The sequence below is a fragment of the Coccinella septempunctata genome, chromosome 7 (assembly GCF_907165205.1).
Source record: "Coccinella septempunctata chromosome 7, icCocSept1.1, whole genome shotgun sequence".
Lineage (NCBI taxonomy): Eukaryota > Metazoa > Arthropoda > Insecta > Coleoptera > Coccinellidae > Coccinella > Coccinella septempunctata.
The window spans coordinates 8861153-8874811 of NC_058195.1; positions in this window are offsets into that span (position 1 = coordinate 8861153).

Consider the following 13659-nt stretch of genomic DNA (forward strand, 5'->3'; position numbering starts at 1 on the left):
AATTTTCGAACAAGAAGATTGTGATGCCCATTGTGGAAAAATTCGTGAATAATTTAAAAGAATTTTATTGGTGAGATTTTGAAGTATTATTCTATTTTTTACACTGGTGTCCTAAGTCTCATTTGTCAGTTGGTATCGAAATGAGCCAATTCATAAAATCGTGTAAGTTACTAAAAAATAATGAGAACAATTCGGCAATCCTAAGTTTCCATTTTCATTACCACGTAAATATCGAACGAGCCAATATCCTAAACAAAACCAAATGGTCGAATCAGGAGATAAGTTTTTTCCCACTGCTTTGCTATAATTCAGCTAACAAACGGTCTATTGTCGTATTAGGATCTATTTCTGTAATCATTTTCAATTTTTTTTTCAACTTTTTCATTTTGAAAGTTTTGTACAGGTGATTTTTGGTGAAACGCTTCATTTTGACCAGTTTAAAAAAGCCTCGCCTTCAAATACACCCTGTATTCTAATTTTGGTAACATCAATTGATTAAAACAAAAACTCACGTTCAGTCACAGAACATCTACCTTCAAATTCCATAGCCTACTTGACGAAGTTTTTTGAACGAACGTTATAATTTTCCAATATATCCTCGATGAAATGCCCCAAAATGGAGGAAGCCTTTCCATCAGTCTGATGAATGGGACTTGTTAATATGCGGCGAAATTTTTCGAATAACCAAAAGGTGCCTCAGGGATAGAAAAAAGCAAAAACTAACTTATTTTCAAGGAACAGGCGTTCCCAAGCCACCGTATAATTATAGGGAGACCAACAAAAGGAATTTTACTCACCCGTATTTGACAGGTTTGAGCCTCGGGCTTGCAATATATATTCTCCTTATCCTTAATAACCCTGGGCCTTTCATTTCTGTTTACTTTCTTGTGTCGAGCTGCGGAGAGACCCGGGATATAATGGAGCTATTTTTCACTTAATGCATTCAAATCAACGTGAAAAATCTACATAATGTTGTCTGAAAGGTGGTTAATTTTTCCTGCGTCCATACCTCAGTTGGGTTAAGGATTGACACGGTAATATATCATAAAAATCAGGCTCCACATTTTTTCCACTTACCGGAATCAATTTGATTCCCAACAATATATTCGTTAAAATGACGATGCCAGTTAAAAAGTGTTATTTAGTTTCTTTTATTTCAAAATTAGGCATTTCCATGTTCATTTTGTTCGACTCTTTTTCTGTAGTATTTTCAATAGAAAATTCATTATTCAAACTTAACATACATTGCTATTTGATCAAAATAAACATATTGAGGAGAAAATTTCTGAAAAAAATTGATGGAAGGTCAGAGATCTCTAACAATTGTTGCACAATGTAATTTGCATTCAGATGTCACGTTTTCAGTGAATTTCAAGATGGTTACCTAATATATTCATTCATCTTGTATCATATATGATAACTGCGAATAAATAAGATACTACCACCTTGTATCTAATAGATAATCAGAAGTCATCAACCATAAGAAGCCGTTAAAGTTGAAGTTATTCCCCACCGAATGAACCTCACCCATAAAAAGCAATTTCATTAAAAACAAAGAAACTTCTTATACAGAAGTAGGACATAAATCGCCATCAAACCATCAAAGAAACTGACCCCTCTCATTTCAGCGCTCACTGAATTTATCTTCTTCTTCATATTAATTCAGTGAATTTATACGTGATCTGATACATTTGTAGGTATTTTTATTAGCATATTAACATAGAAATTGTATTTCTTCTCGTAATTTACATTTCTTAATGATACCGTGTATATTTTAATGTGGTATAATTTGTTGGTCACTAAGAATGATACCGAAAATAGGCGCCATTAGCTGTGTTTCGAATTAATGTTTTCGGGTTTCAGAGGAGGCAGGAACTTTTGTGCATTCTCAACTTTGAATGGAATATGCCCGACTTTTCTCGTTTAATCACAAAACAATACTCAAAGTCTTATTACTCCATACAGGGTTTCTCCAAATTTGAGGTGAAAACGAAGAGGGGAGATTCATTAAGTAATTTCAAGAAAAAGAAGAAGAACTAACAATGAATTTATTCACCACATCGTACTAACTAAATTTTTATGACAATTTGGATTTTTTTAGAATTTTGAGAGAACCGTTCGCTAGTGTTTTCTCGAAATCTGTAGCAGATACGACAAAACCACAAGAGACCATAAAGTTTAGTATAACAACAAAGCTTTTAACACTTTTAACAATTTTCAAAATTAACAGTGGCTCACCAACAAAAGTTCTGTATGAAAACAGGGGCCAGTGTTCCAGTAAAAATATCACCCTGTAGATTTGCTATCGAAATCGGCATGTCACATGGTGCAGATTTTGATGCTTCGATGAAGCACATCAGAGATCCAAATATTCATAGGGATGTCGGCAGAAATTTTCGATTACATCGTCAGAAAACTACCCGAAAGCACCTCAATCTGCGAAGACTGACAACAGGTACATAACGATCGGAATATTTAATAGTAGGCGTTGAAACGCCAAGTGTTAAACATGCCAAGGTGGAGTGAAAAATTCGCGTTATAAAATAAGATCATGTATACAAGCGATCAGCAATGTTGCATGTGAAACAGCAATACCAGATGTAAAATACAGAGTGTATGACAAATGTAGCGTTGGACATATCGTGTTCAGAATGTCGAAACAGGCCAACTGAGCAAGGATGGAAAATGTTTTAAAAAATTCAACCTTATGACTGGAGAAATTCATCCATTCGTCCAATGAAGAGGTTGAGAGAAAAAAGATGCAGAAGGTGGCTTATCATTCTTCTCCTGTTGAAATAATCATAGCTCTATGATTTACGAAATGTAAATTTCGTAACAATGATTGTTGAAGGTCTTACGAAATTTTTCATGAGACGAATTATATCCAGGTCCTAGACTTATCACCCTAGGGATGCAAAAAATCGTTTCATAAACAAAGGCTTAACTTTACGAGTGCGACAATGATAAAATACCACAGTTTCTTTCGTCGATTAGCAACGACGTAAGGAAAACTTCCATTTACCTTGGCATTTTCTTTCATTACCACAAATTACCCACTTCGAACCATAGTGATGAACAAATTCACTGATAACCAACTTGAAACTCGACAAAAATTTAAAAATAAATATTTCCGTTCAGTAAAGATGCTCTTGCACCTCTATTGGCAACGTGGGTTTACGTTTCTATGGTGATAACTGAAAATGGCAATGCTCAGAAAGAGGGCTTTTACTCTATTGGCGCGCGCTATTGAAGATAATTTACAGCGTTGTCAAATCGTCAATAGTCAAGAATTTCTCTCATACAGTGGAATAGAAATCCATACAGCATACAGTGTCAATCACTTGTATTCAAAGTATTTCGATGAAAATCCAAACTAGGAGTCAGCGGAAATTTCTGTAATACCAATTTTTTTGAAATGATTGGCCCAGTTGACCAACGTCGCCCAATAATCAGCCAGCCATACACATTCCTGCATCGCGAAACTGAGCATAAGATACTCGATTCCCTTTATTTATATTCCGAATATTTTTCATTATTACTACCACCTTTGGATTTTATTTAAGTCAATAAAACACCGTGTGTGTTTTAACAACTGTATCTGCTTACAGTTTATCCTCTCGGCGGTTGCGCTCCGGTAGATTTGGCGGAATGGTAGATCCTTATCGTGACCGAAGACTTTTTTCACGAAATCAAAATATTGGACCTCCTGGGAATGACGTAACAGATTTATGGCGTTGCACTGAGCCTGTGTTATTACTTACACATTTAAAAATTGTGCGGAGGGATGAAATGATGATGAAAACAGAATGAATTGTACGTGGAATGAGTAGTTGTTTGATATTTTCTGCACTAAATTGAATAATTTGAACTTGATTTGGATATAGTGGGGTAGCCCAAGAGAAAAATTCGGAATTTACTCGAGCGTGTCAGATTATTATAAGGGAAAATACCTAGGACCCTGTAGAGTACCTCTACCAAAAATTAGACTTGTATATAGAAGGAATTGTCTAGGACAGCCTGTCAGAATAGTAAAAAAAAACGATCATTGTACATACTCGAGCCTGTCAGATTAAGATACATGTGGTTAATTACATGTTAAAAAGTATACATGCAAAGATTATAGAGTAGATAGATAGGAAACGAAGCGACTAAAGTGATGTGGACGCCATCTGTGTTTCAAATGTGTTTTTGAGGCCCTAAGACTGGTTAAAATATTAATTCGATGGACATATGAAATTTTGTGAGATGTCACAGGGCTATTTAATTCATCAAGTTCATCAAGCTCGTTCCTAGTTGCTGATTATTGAAATTTTGTCTAATTTTTGGCGAAAACTCAAAATATCGTTCTAAAATTATTGTATGGTGAAAAACTGTGAATCAAATAAGACAAATTTTACTAAGGAAAATGGAAATGTAAGTATTAAAACTGGTAACATGTGACTCGGTCATTTATTGATTTTATTTTCAGTGCTACGAAGTGGTTAAAATTTTCAGGGCGTAAAGGCCTGCAAACACTACTGACTACACCATGTGCAATGAACATTATACTGCAAGTCGATCGAGAACTGTTCATCCACGTAAATTGTTGTATGCAGGAAGCATACCTTGCATGAAGGGCCCATTTAGGGGAACTTATGACTTTTATACGTCCTTTCAAAGATTCTCAATTGCCTTCAATATATTCAGAAATGTGAAAGTTTTATGGATTTCGATTTGGGAACCGGGTGAATGTCAAATTGATGTTTGGAAAATCAAAGTTTTATGAAACCTTCTGTGAGTGTTTTGTTCATTCATTAATCAATTAGTATATTGTATCATAAAGAGACCATACCATGAAGAAATCATTAAAAAGCATAAAGAAATTATACTGACTTGAATACAGTAACGGAAATGTACATACTATGCCGGTTAATTGAATATTGGTTCATACAAATTTCTGATATAAATTGTACAAATTCAACTAAGTTATAAATTCAAAACATTCTCACAGGAAAAACACAGCAGATAACCATATACTCTTGTGTCCTAGTCAAAGCTCTATTCGTTGTCCATAATTTCATATATTTGTAAATTTTTTATAAATTGCAAATAAAAATATAGCACATTCGACAGCGTATTTCATTGATACCAATCGATTCCAAACAATGTTCAGATGAAAACTAACATCCCGGTCACAAAACAAAACCATCCTTTTGTTTAGTCGCTCAGGTTGTTTGTTTTCTTGTCTCAACACAGTCGATATCAAAATCCAATACAAGGAATAGAATTCGAATTTCGTGACCCTCAATTATTATAAAACAGAAAACTGATATTAAACAGTTTTTCTGTATTGACAACACGTTTTCAGCGCCATCTCTTTGTCAAATGTGTTTTCACTGACCAAAATGTAGACGGTTTTTAGCACTAGCGATATGAGGGCGTTTCCTATCTTTCTACTCCATAATCTTTGTATATATCCTCTCAATCTGACAATTTGAGAGTGACAGAAGATGTATGGGAGTTCGCCAAACTTGCAAAAAAAACGTCACGGGTATATTCTCGAGCGCAGTAGCTTTTTTCTTATTCTAAAGCTAGTGATTCAAGTACACGGAAAAAAATATAATCCGACAGTTTCAGCAAGCCGAAACAATGAAAATTGGCCATAAAGGTCACAAAAATCAGTTTTTTTGAATTACCTCCTCTCCAGGGCTTCTAATTGTTTTCGCATTAATTATAAAAGTTGTAGAGCATAACGTTTTCTACAAATTTTGTCCGAAGCAATTTTTTCTACATTTGAACGTTTTTGAGATATATGGCGATGAATTTCGGAAAACCCGCAGACGCTTTCCCCACCGCTGAAAGTGCATATATCAAAGAACCTTTTTTTCGTTCTACCATCTAATCTTCAAAATCCACTAGGTCTCCACGACTACTACCCATCAACTTTTTAAACGCGGAGTGTTCAAATCTTGAGATTTGGCAGATTACGTTTATACAACAGTTTTTAAAGTTGATCCTTCAAGTTTCCTCTTCATTACTACCAATGTACATATTAATCAAACCTTTTATTTTCACATTTCGAAACGGAGATGCACGTTCCGATTATCAGCGTTTAGGAATCTCTCCGTTTTGATTGCCGAGATACAACAGCCTCTAACTCTTTGTTCTCCGCCACACGAGTTCTTCTCCTACGACGACTAATAAAAATATTAACATCGTAACTTGTTCGAATCTCCGTGCAGACATATTAATGACTTACGCATTATAAAAAATGTAGATCTTATCTAAAAATCGATGATCGAAAATTTAAATTCTTTCATGAAGGTAGCTCGTCCTGGTCGCAGAGGGTGGTAAAATAGACTTGGTCCAACTTGTCATTGCTCGGGAGATGGTATTCGACCAACGGAGCCGTGTTGTTTCGCTCCTTTTTTTTCCTCTCTCCGTAAATGATGTGTGACGCCTGAGTCTATTATTCACGTGGGCTGAATGATATTTTTATTTGAAGATGTATCTACTCGTTGAAACATCTTATACTACCAAGTACAAGTTTCATTTGAATGTCTACCCCGTTATTTTGGCAGCTGTCACGAGGAACTGTCACTATTTGACAGCTGACAACCAAAAATAGAGAGGTGTACCTCGCGTATTTTAGCACTCCAAAGTCTGATAGTTACTTCATTTGTATAGAATGTATCCTTATCCATATCTTCTGATAATGTTCTGGTTGAAAGACCACGGATTATAATGTCACAGCAAGAATAATTCACCTGAAGAAAACGACAACATTTTTTTGATGCCTATTCAAAAGTATGTTCTTTATGAAAAGTAAAATTATCGTGTTCATACGATATCACCACTATTTATATTAAATTTGAAGGTTTCTTTCGGGAAGCGCTCTATTCATTCACAAAATTTTAAACACTGGACGATGTAGGGATGTTTTTGCTTCCTCAATTTCTACAGGCGTTGAAACGAGAACGATAATCAATAACTAATATTATATACGAGGATATATTGGAAAATTCTTAGCCTACTATAAAACCAAACAAAATTTCAATGTCAAAATATTTTATTACTCAACATATTCTCCTCTTGATTGGATACATTTATTACAGCGAACCTGCAACGTCTCTAGACCTTTAAAAATGATGTTTCTTCTTGCTCTGCAAACCAGACCTCCAAAGCTTTTATTACCTCCTCGTTGAAAGAAAATTTACGACTTTTTATACTTTTTTTCAGTTGAGGAAAGAGATGATAGTCTAATGGAGATAAATCCGGTGAATAAGGGAGGTGTTCTAGTAATTCAAACCCTAAATCACGAAATTTTTGAATGGCAACATGAGATTTGTGTGCAGGGGCGTTGTCCTGCAGAAACAAATCACCGTTGGATAGCTTTCCCAGTTTATTTTCTTTAATTTTTTTCCGTATAGTGGTCAGTAACGTCGAATAATAATCTCCGGTTATTGTTCTAACCTCATCCAAAAATCAATCATCATTACTCCATGGCAATCCCAAAAAACTGAAGCTAGAACTTTTCAAGCAGATTTTTGGACACGAAACTTCTTAGGTCTTGGAGAACCAGAATGTCGCCATTCCATCGATTGTTGCTTTGTTTCTGGATCGTAGAAATGTACCCAAGTCTCCTCCATAGTAACAGATCGAACGCGATGCTTCTACCCTTGCACGCTTCATTCAAACATTTGGGGATCCATTTTGCAGCAATTTTTCTTATGTCCAAATTGAAGTGAACTATATGATGAACGCGTTCGTATGAAATATTCAGTGCTTCAGTTATCAGCCCAATTCGACGGTCTGATAAAATCATGTCATGAACTGCATCGATATTTTTGGGGACTGACACAGAAACTGGCCTTCCCGATCGGTCATCATATTCAATGGAAAATTTACCTCTTTTGAAGCTTGCAGTCCGATTTTTCACGGTCGCATACGAAGGACATTGATCACCAAGGATATTAAGCATATTTTCGTATATCTGCCTACCTCTCAACCCTTTTAAATACAGGTACTTGATGATGGCTCGATATACTCCAATTTTTCGATTTTCACAATTTCGGTGGACATCTTCTCTTTCTCTTAATTTATTGCGTAACTCTGGATTACTTTTTCGACCTCAAACTTCACACTGACACTTCTTATGAGTTATTGTTCTTTGCTATGGTAACGCAATATTTTTTTATGCATGGAACTGGTCTAGGCTAACTAGATATCAATACATCCTCGTAAGATATTATAATTATACATCCAAAGACAAGTGATTAATAAAATATACTCGGGATTAACTGGAGTATGCGTTATAATTATTATATTATATATAATTTTTATATATCGACCACGATAAATTTAACAGTTTGTTGTAAACAGAAATTCAATAATTAAATCGATGGACCTGGTATATATCCACTGCAGAAGTCCAGGTATTGGAACAATATATCGGGTTCAGATGCGGATTGTTTTTGCTGAAAATACATTAATATTAAGTAATAGTTATTGATGGATGTAGGTAGCGAACACGGGTTGACCCCCTGCAGAACTTATTACCCTGCTAGCAGGTGGCGTACCTGTGAAACTTACACTAAGGCGTATTTTTCATTAAAGATCTCTCATTCGTGATTTATTTTGTTCCACTTGTACTTATTCACTGTTCAGATTGTTGCCATACAGCTATTTCTCCTTCGAGTTAATAGGAGAATAGAGTGATATCGTTCATTTCTCAATTGAAAAATCGCCGGACGATAAATGGATTCCAGCCAGCCCTCCTTTAGTGAATCTAATCAAATGGATGTACTCGCCTTAAACCACTTCTATTATTTATATATTTTTATTTTTCGATGATTTGGAAATGATGATGATAATTCCGAAGACGTGGATTTTTCGAATTTACGTGTGGCAACCCTGTTTACAGCCCCGTTGATCGGAATAGGTCCTGTGGAGAAGCTGGATAATGTTCAAGTCCAGTTTTCGGGCGTATTAAAGACAGCAGCAGGTCCTGCTGAGACCAGCAGGTGATGGGCTAACCAAATGGTGCTAACATATTCAACGCCTCTAGTTTTTAGGTTTCGGTCCAGTGCCCTGTCTAAATAGTTTATAAGATGCATTATTCAATAGGTCCTTTGTCAGTTTTCGAGGTATGTAGGTATAGATAATCCTTATTTTTCTTGGAATATTCCATACAAAACGAAAAATGACTCAATTTTTTATTCTTATCAAAAAATGGCTTGGTTTATTATCGATGTTTTCTAGTAAGCAGCTGAATTTGGTAGTTTCTGACAGGCTAGACAACAGTCAATATTCAGTGCATATCATTTTGGATTTCATACGAAAACCCTGTTTTCCACTCAGTTGAATATGTTAGATTTTCTGTTAACAAAACTGCATTTGTAGGAGGTTTTATTTTCTGCTTATTTACTGGCGAACCGCACTATACAGGCTGAGTCTTCAACTCGTACAAATATTTTAACAGTAGATTCTTCAGATCAATTTAATTTTTTCCAATTCGGCCCTGATAAAGAGATGTAGCCGTTTTAAGTTTTCATAATGAGCTGTGCCACCTCTGGAACAACAAGATTACCTTTAGAGTAACTAGCTAAGTCTGTGTATCTTAAAAAGAGTTGCATTCCGTCAAAGTATCCAATTTTTCGAATTCCACAGATATTTTTCATTTTTTAACATAAAATTCCTCGAAAACGGCGCATTATACGAGAAAATATATAGAATACTTCCATTTTACAATACATTGAAATATTCAGCGATAGCGTGCAACTCAGTTTCAAGAGTTTGGTTCTCTGAATTTTTGGTATTTTTATGGTACATACTACGTAATGGTCATAATGAGAAAACTGAAAGACTTGGTTAAAATCTTGTGTTCTAACAAAAGATTAATCAAATAAATGATAAACTATATTCCGAAATTCATTTGATTCGATACAACCGTTTGTGAGAACTAAAAATAAATTTTTTTGTGTTTTTTCAACAACCTGTATCTCTTAAACCGAGCTGATTCGTAAAAATGGTAAAGAAAAAATGTGTTTCGTTTGACCTCAAGAATCTACTGTTAAAATATTTGTACGAGTCGAAGAGTCACCCTGTATAGGAGATTCGAAAGTTTTGGGTAATAATGAATACTCCTTCTGGCAAAAATTATGTATTTTTTATGAAATATCTTTGAAACGTCACATTTTGGAATAACCATTTCAACCGTTTCCCAAAAAATTTATTTTAAGTACTGGAAAATGAAAAATAAAAATGCGTATTTAAAATTTAAAGCGTTTTGTGTCAATTGCACAAGCTGGCAACGTTGACTGTAATATGCGTTGATAATAAAGGACAACAAATACATTATCTTGATGAGATAGACAAAGATTGCTGTCTATTAAGTCTGCCACGAACGAGAAAGATCGTAAAATTTTATGGGATTTTTATGGCCGGTTGCAGTTGAGGCTCGCCAGTAAGTACGCGCCTTATGATGGCTGTAAATAAACAGCTGTTATTTTATAAACAAGCTGATCGGACATTGTTCTTTTTATTTTCTAGTAGGCGCTGTTGTCAAATCGTAAACTTGAAACAAAGCGATTGGAATTTTAAAGCCCCATATTTGAAGATTGATTTTGAATAGTTTCTGTGGTGAATTTTGATAATTCATGAATGAAACTCATAATTATTCAGTTTAAACTTTCAAATGCAGTGATAACCCAAATTGAGGAGAATTCCCCATTGAAACAATTTGCAAATTGAATAAAACTCTCTGGATCCTGATTACATATAAAAAGAGATAGACCCTTTAAATATAGATCATTGTGACCGCCTCAGTGTCCTTTATTTACCCTTATCCTCCGCCCATTTACCAATGAATCATCTTTATACAAAAATTCATGGTTGCAAATGTGTGAAGATATTTTTCTTTAATGACAACGACCCCGAGATTTAATGTTTTTTTCTTTACTGGAGGAGCCAAAATCCTTCGCCCTGAAACACGTGAAACAAATCACAATACAACGCCGACAATATCGCATTATCCCTCGTAAAAATCCTAATCTGACCCTTCAACAACAATAATTTCGAGCTAACGATCGACCCCAAGTCGTAATATTTCAGCTTTCTTCGTTCTGCACAGAAAATACGATCGTACCGTCACGATGTTCGTGAACTTGATCGCCGTCGTTTTCTGAGCATGGGCCCGGTAGCCCTAAGCTCAATACCATCATCCTGCCATGTAATGAATTGCTCACTTACAGGATCTGGCACCACTGGGGAGATCTCATTAACTTCTGAGAATCCAATCGGATTCGCTGTTGTGGTACACGTCTGAAGATTTTCAGTCTGACAAACTGAAAAAATAACTTGATACTTCTCCATTTCCGCGAAGAATTTCATGAAACTCTCCTGCATTATCAGTTCCATAAGTCTTTTTTCTGAATAAAACGGAACTACATAGGTTGGACCTAAAATACATGGAGAACCGGGGATCAATGGAGTGTAGAAAAAGGAAGGTTATTAATACGGATCTTGAAGTTGGGAGCAAATGTCTAGACAGATAGCTTCATCTTGGTATGGACCTTGACCGGTCATCATCAATTACACTACACAAAAGTTTTAGTGGATATTATTCAAAAAGACTTCATTTTTTGCAATTGTCCTGATGTGGAGAAGCGTATGTTTGCGTATTATACACATACAAAATATGGTCCTCATATGACACTTAATGGATTAATTAAAAAGTCCCTATTGATCTATTACAAGTCATATGGTGTTGTGTAGTAGGTATCAATAGTGGCTTAATGGTCAAGAGTTTAATATGTGTTAAGACGCCTTTCAACTTGAACAACTCATGTGATGTTTAATCTAAGTTCAACTAAAAGAGATGCTATCTAGTGGTAGCCAAGTTCTTGAAAATTTCAAGAGCTTGTCTTGATTTCAAGACAATATCAAGACAATAATTAATTTCAGATTTCAAGACCAGAAATTTTATGTCATTACCACGATTTCTTGTCAATATATTTGTTTACAAAGCAGTAGTCCTCCTAACGCTTCTTTACGGAAGCGAAAGCTGGACGACCTACAGGCGACATATTAAACAGCTTGAACAAACGCAACAACGTCATCTAAGACAAATAATGCACATCAGATGGTTCCACAAAGTTTCGAATGCACAAGTCTTGCAACGCGCGAGTTGTACAACAATTGAGACTCAAGTAACGAGGGCCGGACTCAGATGGAGCGGGCACATTCTGAGGATGCAAGACACAAGACTCCCAAAATTGCTCTGTATGGCGAATTCACAGAGGGAGCACGGAAACCAGGAGGCCAGTATAAGCGGTTTAAGGATATACTACATCAATCCCTAAAATCAGTTAATGCCAATCATAACTGGGAACAACTAGCGTTAGACAGATCACAGTGGAGGTCTTTGGTACACAGTTATAATGGAGACTCGAGAAGAATACAGCGGCGGCCAGATCTGGTTGGTGACTATCCATGCCTGGATTGTGGAAAGATCTGTAGGTCACGGTTGGGTCCCTTCAGTCACAGAAGGACACACAGTCGCAATTAGCCCTGAGAAAGTATAAGTCTGTTCGCACCGTTTTATTTTGTATTTTTGAAGATTTATTCCCGGTAACGGGATGCAGCAAGGAATTAACGAATGTCAAGAAAACAAGAAATCTTGAAATATTTTGTCTAACCATGAATATCTACGCTAAAACGTGTTTATTTGTGAAAAAGATAACATATTTTAACATGAATTTGATACAAATTGAAGATAATTAATGATAACCTTGTTCAAACTGCAATTGAAAATTGAAATCTATTCGTAGACTTACAATTATTACTTTCAGGCATAAGTACACTTTTTTATGTTCATGAAAACATGGTATAATTTTTGGTTGGTAGTGTTAGTTAGTACTTGTGTCCACCTGAATTTCTTTCTGTCAGTATTGCCACTAGTACCTTCACTATCTTGCATTGGTGAATATTCTTTTTCCTTTTACTACCGCTTTCGCAGCTACGTTTTCAGATTCAGGTTCATCATTTTCACTGGCATTAGTCAAGTCGCTTTAGTTTCCCGAACATTTTATATTTTTACTAAAACTTACGTTTCTTTCTATTGCTTGTTAGTAAATAATCAGAGTCAGAATCGTAGCCAAATGGCTCAGCAGAAGTTATCTGTACTGAAGAGTCAATGTCACTTATGGTAAAATATGACTACCACCTTGTGATAATCAAGAGTAGGTACAGAAAGAAGTTGCAATCGTGTCAATTGACAGAACTGGGTCCGATAATATTAGTGGCGTATCCACAGGTAATAGTTATAGGTGGAGTTTAAAAGAAGATATTTTAAAATAACTTCCACTTTTATGCCAAAACGTTGTTATTATTTGAATTGGTCTGCCTTATTATATGACAGTTACGCTTTGCGAGCTTGTGTGACTTGGGAGCCTAGATTTTCGATCTCCTAAAGCCTTATTTCTTGGTAATAATAACCCCACCTAACTAAACGGGGTGAAGAGAGTAAGTGCGCGACGTCATTTCGAAATCGTCAGAAAACAGATAAATATTGGGGAACTACCAGATTTTTGTGTTAGCGCAAAACGCCATGAAAAGTTCAGCGGTTTTTTTTCAATTTCTCGACTTTCTTCGACAAAAATTCTTGTCTTGACCCCTATT